The sequence below is a fragment of the Felis catus genome, chromosome B3 (genome assembly GCF_018350175.1).
Source record: "Felis catus isolate Fca126 chromosome B3, F.catus_Fca126_mat1.0, whole genome shotgun sequence".
Taxonomy (NCBI): domain Eukaryota; kingdom Metazoa; phylum Chordata; class Mammalia; order Carnivora; family Felidae; genus Felis; species Felis catus.
In genome coordinates, this window is record NC_058373.1 from 114,567,468 (window position 1) to 114,576,650 (window position 9,183).

At 45.3% G+C, this 9,183-nt stretch overlaps 1 long non-coding RNA gene across 1 annotated transcript; it reads right to left on the reverse strand.

Annotated features, from left to right (window-relative positions):
• Positions 1 to 3,199: 3,199 nt before the first annotated feature.
• Positions 3,200 to 6,780, reverse strand: LOC109500898. The gene is made up of 2 exons (XR_002158743.3): positions 6,543 to 6,780; positions 3,200 to 4,270 (listed from the first exon to the last, which is right to left on the reverse strand). It is a non-coding gene; the product is annotated as an uncharacterized LOC109500898 (long non-coding RNA).
• Positions 6,781 to 9,183: the final 2,403 nt, after the last annotated feature.

Sequence of the window (9,183 nt, forward strand, 5' to 3'; positions counted from 1 at the left end):
AGGAGGCCAGCCCTTCCTCATGTCCCCAGCTAAAGGCTATGGGCGCTGAGGCTACACGCAATCCCTGTAAGGCTAGGTTAAATTAAATTAGACAAGAATTCAAAATCTTACAAGAAGAAAGGTAGCAACAGAGGCAGTATCGCTCCACCAGCTTCCTTTGGCTCTGCAGAATTCTGGAAGAGGTGAGGAGGATGCCTGCCTTAACCCCTGGGAGGTAAGATCTCACTGGAAAGTTGGATTTCTTACCCTATTACAAGAGAGCTTACATCACAGTTCTAGAAGAATGCACTTCTAACAATCCAGGGCAATCAAGAGAGAATATTTACAGATATGGGCCTCTCCTGGTTCTGAACCAATCTGTGTCACCAGGGCCATATCCTCACATGGGGGCTAAGCAGAGTCAGAACCCGGGAGTACCTGAGTATTTTCCACACCCAGCTTTCCAGCATTGCAGACAGCACATCCCACACAGATACTTTTGACACAACGAATTCAGCATTGTTGGGGGCGACAGGTAACACCTTCCAAACGGGGCATACTGCAAAGACTGCTGCTCCCTTGTTGTCCCTGCTGGGACCCCAAGCTCAAGGAACCCTCGTGAGTCAAGGAGAGTGGCCGTGTCCAGAGGAAGCAAGAAGCAGTTGGGCAGTGGCTTGAAGTCCATCTCCGGGACATGTGACACCTTGGGCTAGTTACTGAGCTTCTCTGGGTTTAAATCCTCCTCCTCTCACAGTGGTTCTCAACCCTGTGTACAAGTCACTTGAGAAACTTCAAAAAAAAAAAACCAACTATGCTTTTATCCATTGGACTGATGGATAAAACCAGACTCTCTGGGCATTGTAGGTTAGAGATGTCCCCGATGATTCTAAAGTGTTGTGTCCATCTTTTCTAATCTGCCTGGGTTACAACCAGATAACCAAGTATGTTAGGGTGTAGTGGGGTGTGGAGAGTGGTGGTGATGAGGCTGAGTCTTTGTGGTTCCAGCATTCACACTGGAGCCACAGAAGCAAATTACAAGGAGGCAAATTTTAGTCCAGACAAGAAAGAAATTTCTAACCTCTTCTGAAATTGCCTTCATGACCAGACTATGAACCCCACAAGATGATCAGTCTTGTGCAAATTGATGCTGAACATGCCTAATTTTGCCAAGTTGGATGAATTACCCAGATTAGTAGACTTTGCTCCAAATAGCTTTTGGCTGTTTCAAAAAATCAAGTTCATTCCCAAGAGTTATTGCAGGGCCACTTACTACAAGTTCCTTAACCTCTCTGAGTGTCCCTGCCTTCCTCCCAAGGACGGTTGGGATGGTTGTCCACACACCTCGCTGTGGGGAGATTTCAAGAGCATCACGAAGGCATGTGAAAGTTTCTGATTCCTGTGGCTGAACCTGAATGACAGCGAATCCTCATACCATCAGTGAGGACCTGAAAGGACAGCATTTATTCCAACTTCTGAACATCATTCTAACTCTGGAGTGGGGAGCTTTGGGCCAGGGTTTGAATCCCAGCTTTATCACCTAGTAGTCACATGACTTCATCTCTCTAAACCTCAGTTTTCTCATCTGTTAATGGGACTGTGAGGGTCAAATGAGAAATACCCATAAGGCTCTTAGCACAGAGCCTAACATTTGTAAATGCTCCATAAATGTTGACACCTTACTATTATTATCACCTTGGATGTCGATCTGAAGCCCGCCCAGGTGACCGTGTTGAAGGGGACAACGCTTACTTGGATGTGTAAGTCTGGAATGTTCATTATGAAAGCCATCCCACTACTCTGTGGTTACAGCTCATGGATACGTTTGTTGACTTCCATTCAAAATCAAGTCTCAGGTCCTTGGCTCAGGAGCTCCGCTCCCGTAGAGCGCGCCTGGGCGTGAGAACAGAAGCCAAGGCAAGTGTTTGCTTTGGAACAAAGAAGGGACAAGGATGGATTTCTGGAGGCGTTCGCCATTTCAGAGCAAGGAGTCATCTGTTTCTCATAAGATGGAGTGCAGGCAGCAGAATCCATTTTTCTGAACTCTCTAGGATAGCTCATTACTAGTCTGGCCACAGCTCCTGTGGGCCAGGAGAGTGGCTGAAGTAGGACCGGACCCCACCACAGCCAGGCCTAGACTTTGCAAATGGACTTGAATTTCTTTTGAGTCTTTAAAGTTTTTGCTAAAAGAAGTTGCAAATGGCTCGCATCCTCTCCTCCATAGCTAGATTGGGGGGGGGGGAGGGGTGTCGGTGGGGAAGGTATCCAGGTGAGCAGTCCTGAGTCACTGGTCCTGGAAGATCCTGCCATAGCACTGATTTAAATTCCTAAGAAGGCTTTAACCTCTCGGGTCCCTCACTGTGGGATTCAAGAAATTGCTCTCCTGGGGCCGCGGAAAGCATCAGCCTGGCTGCAGAAAGTGCTGTGTAGAGCCATGCCTCAGACAGAGGCAGCCATCTTTTTTTTTTTTTTTTTAATATATGAAATTTATTGTCAAATTGGTTTCCATACAACACCCAGTGCTCATCCCAAAAGATGCCCTCTTCAATGCCCATCACCTACCCTTCCCTCCCTCCCACCCCCCCATCAACCCTCGGTTTGTTCTCAGTTTTTAAGAGTCTCTTACGCTTTGGCTCTCTCCCACTCTAACCTCAATTTTTTTTTCCTTCCCCTCCCCCATGGGTTTCTGTTAAGTTTCTCAGGATCCACATAAGAGTGAAACCATATGGTATCTATCTTTCTCTGTATGGCTTATTTCACTTAGCATCACACACTCCAGTTCCACCCACATCGCTACAAAGGGCCATATTTCATTCTTTCTCATTGCCACGTAGTACTCCATTGTGTATATAAACCACAATTTCTTTATCTATTCACCAGTTGATGGACATTTAGGCTTTTTCCACAATTTGGCCATTGTTGAGAGTGCTGCTATAAACATTGGGGTACAAGTGCCCCTATGCATCAGTACTCCTGTATCCCTTGGGCAAATTCCTAGCAGTGCTACTGCTGGGTCATAGGGTAGGTCTATTTTTAATTTTTTGAGGAACTTCCACACTGTTTTCCAGAGTGGAGGCAGCCATCTTTAACAAGGGCCAGGTGCTTTCCCTGGGGGGGGTTGTTTCTCCCCATTGAACTCCCATATTTGCGTCCTCCTCCTCGTACCACCACCACCTCACTAAACTTGCCTCTTTCCAAAAAAAAGACACTTACAGCCCAGAGGTTAGTTTTCACGTTACTTATTTACTTTTATTATTTTGTATTAGAGTCAAGGCATAGACTAAGGGAGGGGCCCTACCAGATGCCGATATTCCCAAATGTTTCTTTCCTGTCGCATGGCACCAAGGGGGACAATTCGTGGTAAATGAGCAAGGCACCCTCCCCACCCCCACCCCCCACCACAAGATGGAGGCAGCTGGTGGCAGTGGTGAGGAGAAAGTGTGGCTGCCACAGCTTGTGGCAAATGGAAGGTGGATGCCAGAAGCCGTCAGTACCACATCTCTCAACAACCCCAAATTACTGCCCCAGGATCTACACGGAAGGAGCCGAGGAGTGTGGAGAGACAGAACTCATAATACTTGCTGCCTACTTCCATAGGGAGCTATTGACCTCACTGTTATGCCCCAGAGATCCACGGGAAGGTCTGGTCCGGTGGCCTTGTCTGCCTTTGCCAAGAATGACCATCTTGTTAGGGGAGGGCAAGAAGCGAACGTTTAGTGAGCTCTTTCCGTGAACCACATTGGGCTCAGAACCTGCCGTACGTCCTCTCGTCACATCTGCCCCACAACCATGTGAACGAGGCGTCTTTCTCCCAGAGGAGGGGAAACTCAGACTCAGTTTGTGTGTTAGCTAGGATAGGCTAGGCTGTGCTGTGGTAACAGTGTCAAGAATGTCAGCGGTTTTATGCGGTTACAGAATATTTCCCACTCACCAGCAGCCTTCCGTGCAGTGACTCGGGGACCCCGGCTGCTTTGACCTTTTCGCATCCCGCGTCAGCACAAGTTTCTGGCACAGCATGTCGCCACCGGGCCTCCTCCACAGCATGGCGGGGCAAGAGGGAGCCTAGAGACGCAGGCATGCCTTTCTCACCGCCTGGAAGTGTGCTTCCTCTGTCATTCCATGTGCCAGCAACTAGTCCCACGACCCCGCCCAAGCACAGGAGCGCCGAGCCTCCCATGTTCCGGGAGGGCGACGAGGACTGGACAGTGGTGAGCGGAGAGGACGGTGACCACAGGACATTTAACGACCTCCAAGTAGTAAATGGCAGAGCGAAGGTGTTCCGCAACTCAAGAAACTGAAACCAGGAAGGTGAAAAGACTTGACTTGCTCAGAGCTAGTCACCGAAATACTCACACCAGGACTTGGTTCTTCCAAACTCGAAGCCCTTCCTGACACACACAACTCTCCGTGAAAGAGCACCCTTTTCCCCAAATTATCTCCTCTCCTCTACCTACTCACCAATGCCTCAAATCCCACCAGCAGGATATTGTGTCCTCATCAATGCATACAAAACCATTAAAGTGCCACATCGTGTAGCCTTAGGTTTAAGAACACTTGAGAGAATGGAGGGGGGACCTGGGTGGCTCAGTCGGTTGAGCGTCCGAATTTGGCTCAGGTCACGATCTCGTGGTTCATGAGTTTAGCCCCGCATCAGGCTCTGTGCTGACAGCTCAGAGCCTGGAGGCTGCTTCGGATTCTGTGTCTCCCTCTCTCTCTGTCCCTCCCCAACTCAGACTCTGACTCTCTCTCTCTCAAAAATAAAATAAAAACATTAAATTTTTTTTTAAAAAAAGAAGAAAGAAAAAAGAACACTTGAGAGGATGGAGAGATCAGGGTGAATGGGAGAGTCCGGGAAAGGTGCCCTGAGAAGCCACTGGCCTTGGTGAGATGTGGAAAAAGGAGAAATCCATTCCAGATGAAAATTCATTCCTAATTTTCTTTCCTCTGTTCTATTTTTACTGCATTTAAAAATTTGTAGAGTGCCTTCCATTTACTATTCTATTTAACTTTCCGAACAATTCTGTTAGGGAATTGAGAGGTTAGTCAGATATTTCTTCCCATTTGACAAAAAACTGAAACTGACATAGTATAAAGTGGTTTATCTAACATCAGAGCAAAGCAAACCAAATAAAGAAGCAAAAATGTTAAAAAGAAATAATCAGCAATCCTTGTGTGTATAAATTAATACTTTTTAAAGTTTATTTATTTATTTTGAGAGACAGAGAGCAGAGGAGGGGCAGAGAGAGGGAGACACAATCCCAAGCAGGCTCTGCATTGTCAGAGCAGAGCCCAACATGGGGCTCGAACTCACAAATGAGATCCTAACCTGACCCAAAATCAGAGTCAGCCACCTAACCAACTGAGCCACCCAGGGACCCCTCGATTAATACATGTTACAAAAATCAAGTGCTTGATATGAAATATTTCAGAGATACAATGGAATTCACATAATGCATGTATGATATTTAGAATAATAAAACACTGTTATCTACCACCCTCTTATTACTAGGTTCTAAAACATTAGGTCACTTTAAATTTTAAAAATGATATACACCAGGGGCACTTGGATGGCTCAGTTGGTTGAGGGTTTGACTTCAGCTCAAGTCATGATCTCTCATGGTTCCTGGGTTCCAGCCACTCATCAAGCTCTGGTGCTGACAGCACAAAGCCTGCTTGGGATTCTCTCTCTTTCCCTCTCTCTCTCTGCCCTTCCCTGACTTGCACTTTCTCTCTCTCTCAGAACAAATGAATAAACTTAAAAAAGAAATGATATATACTGGGGAACCTGGGTGGTTCAGTCAATTGAGCGTCTGACTTCGGCTCAGGTCACGGTCTCGTGGCTGGTGAGTTCAATTCACGCGTGGGACTCTGTGCTGACAGCTCGCACCCTGGAGCCTGCTTCAGATTCTGTGTCTCCCTCTTCTTCTGCCCCTCTCCCCCTTGCACGCTCTCTCTCCCTCTCAAAAATAAACATTAAAACCAATTTAAATGTAAAATAAAATTATGTATACCAATATATATATAGCCAAAAGTTAAATCATGCAGACGATGGGAACTTTAAAGTCCCTTTTCTCATCGTGTCAACCTCTGAATCCCACGCCCCTGGAATAACAACCATTGACAATTGGACACATGATCCTGTATATGTTCATTTTGGAAAACAAGCCAGTCATATATGTGGGGGGTGGTAATCAAAAGTCATAAAAATGTCTCTAACTTTTGGTCCTGTCACCCTAGTGTGGGAATTTATCCCAGGAAAAGACCCCGCAGGCTTCTGTCTTTTCCTAGAAATGGCCAAGCTCATTCCCAAACGAGTCTTTGCCCTTGTTGTTTTCCTCTGGAACTCTGTTTCCCCAGATTTGCTTATGGTCGGATGTCCACTTAAGTCTCAGCTCAAATGCCACCACCTCTGAGAGGCTGCCCATGGTCACCTGTCTAGACCTGCTCCCTCTCCCCATGGAACCTTGTGGCACGCAGTAGGAATGCACATTTTAGTTCAGAGGATAAACATCCACTCGTGAAAACAGCACCTGGGTTACTTAGGTAAGGGATGTTATTTGACTCACCTTGGGACCCTGGCAGGTACTTCTGCAAAGAAAGAGTTCTTGCTGGCTTTCAAGACTCCAAAAAACCGGCTGAGTGGGAAGTCAGGCCAGCCTGTGACTGCAAACGGGAGAGTTACCCTCCCACTAAAGCATTTTCCTTCTTGGCTTCTAAAACAAAGAAGAGGTAAAGAAAATTCAATGGGTGAGAGTCTGTCAAAATAACACCTAGGCAACACTTAATTAAGATGAATAATTTCAACACTCTCAAGGCAGACAATGGAAACATTAAGAGTTTCCACCAAAACATAAACTGGGCCAAGTGGGCGGGGTCTCCAGAAGTTTCCATGAAAATTCCCAGTTGGGGGAGTGGGGGAGAGGTTTCTTGCTTAGGGATGGGGGGGAGGACGGTGGGGGGTTTGGGGTGGAGGGGGGTGGGGAGTGGGGGTTAGGGAGAAGATGGGAGAAAGGGAAGCCTGGATCAGAGTTCCACAAACACATGCTAAGTTGTTTGGGCTGAAGAACTCTAACTTTTCTCCTTATAGCAAAATAAAATATGTTTACTACAGAGGAGTCAAAAGAAAAATCAAAACCTCACATAATCCTACTACTCAGAAAGGCAATATTTATGTAATGTCTTCTTACAGTGGTTATTTTATTAGCACACATATACTTTAAATTAAAAAAATAATTTTATTTATCTATTTTATTTTAATTTTGTTTTGTTAAGTAAGCTCTAGGCCCAATGTAGGGCTTGAACACAAGAGCCTGAGATCAAGTGTCACACACTCTAAGTTAGCCAGGCACTCCTTTTAAATTTTTTAATGTGATTATACTATACACTGCTCTATAAAGTGCTTTTTTTTTTACTTAATAACATATTGTGAACATTTTCCCATGCCATTAAATACCACCCAACATTGTCATTTTTTTTTATGGCTGTATAGTATCACATTGTATGGCTGTGTCATATAAGCAATGCCCTCTCATTGAAAATGTAAGTTCCTGATTTTTTTTTAATGTTTACTTATTTTTGAGAGACAGAGAGTGCGGGAGAGGCAGAGAGAGAGAGAGGGAGACAGAAGACCCGAAGCGGGCTCCGCGCTGACAGCAGAGAGCCTGATGTGGGACTTGAACCTACAAACCAGGAGATCATGCCCTGAGCTGAAGCCAGATGCTTAATCAACTGAGCCACCCAGGCACCCCAGTTGTTCCTGACTTTTATAAGCAATTTATCAATGACTATTTCTGAAATGCATACATGATTATTTCCCTAGGACTAATTCCCAGAAGTGGAATTTCTGTGTACATAAAATTCTAAGGGTTTTTCTATGCACCTGCTATGGACAGCACATTTGTTAGTTTGAGGAGCATTGATCGGTGGGGTCTGCTACCTTAATACTTGTTTTCTCCACCTACACTTTTACTGAGTGTAGTGACACCGAGTGAGGAACAACGCACAGTTTACATTCCGATGGGAATTTCTGCCTTCCAAGAAGCTTGTGTTTTAAAGAAAACCTTTTTGATTTCTGATCCGGGCAAACCTAAAGCAAATCAATTAAACAGAAAGAATGATTAACTAATTGGTCAAGTAAATTAAAAACAGAAAGCTAATAGAAGATCTGGACCTTTCCTGTTTGCTTGTGTTAAATAATTAGTTAACTAATTACTTAGTTATTTTATGTGTTAAGTTTCCACATGTGCATTTGTACTTCAGATGTGTCTTTTAGGGCAGACACCGCTGACTACCTGCCCAGTAACCCTTTTCAGTCCTCTTCTCCACTTTCTGCTTCCCCCCGTGGACAATGAAAAACCCCAAAACTCACTTTCCGAGTCTCCCCAGCAGCTAAGGGTGACCCATCTTTGCCCCGTGAGAACCAAGGGGACATCTGTTGCAAGGATCTAAGAAAGGTTTTTCCCCGCTTGACAAAAGAAGTCAAAAAGCAAACTCTTAGTGCATTGGCCCTGCACCTCATTCCCAACCTCTGAACGCTGTCATGTGGGTGAATGATTCCAGGAGCTGTGGCAGCCATCTTATAACCATGAGGCGACAAGCCTAAGGATAAAAACAAAAAACAAAAAACTCTAATAATCATTTGTCTTCAATTACATCAGGGGGTTGCTGAGCCTACCCTGGAATCTAACTCCCAAAATAAATATCTTTACGGTTTAAGTTAGGGTTCTTAAAGTTTGTGGCTAAGTTAGCATGTTAGGATCACCTGGGAAGGTTTACAATTCTTGATGCCCAAGCCATAGCTCATACCAGTAAAGTCAGCATCCCAGGGAGGAGTGGGGAAGGTAGGTGGTAATCAGGCATCAGAACTTTTAAAAATCTGCTGATTCCAAGGTGTAGCAAATTTGAGAACCTGTAGCATAAGCCAGTGCTTCTCAGACTTTAATGTGCTTATGAATCATCCGGGAATTTCACTAAACTAAGACTGATTCGGTAGGTCTTAGCTTCTATAGCCTTAGCAAGATCCTAGTTGATGTTGATGTTGCTGGTTCAGGGACCATACTTTTGAGTAGCAAGCATCACTGTCCAATTGGCCTAAGGCATCCTAACTGGTACATCCTTTTTCTAGATGTCGAAGTCATCCTCATTTCACTGGTGTGGGAGGAGGTGGCCCTTTGGGAAGGGGGAGACAGCAGGAGGGCCTTCACCCTG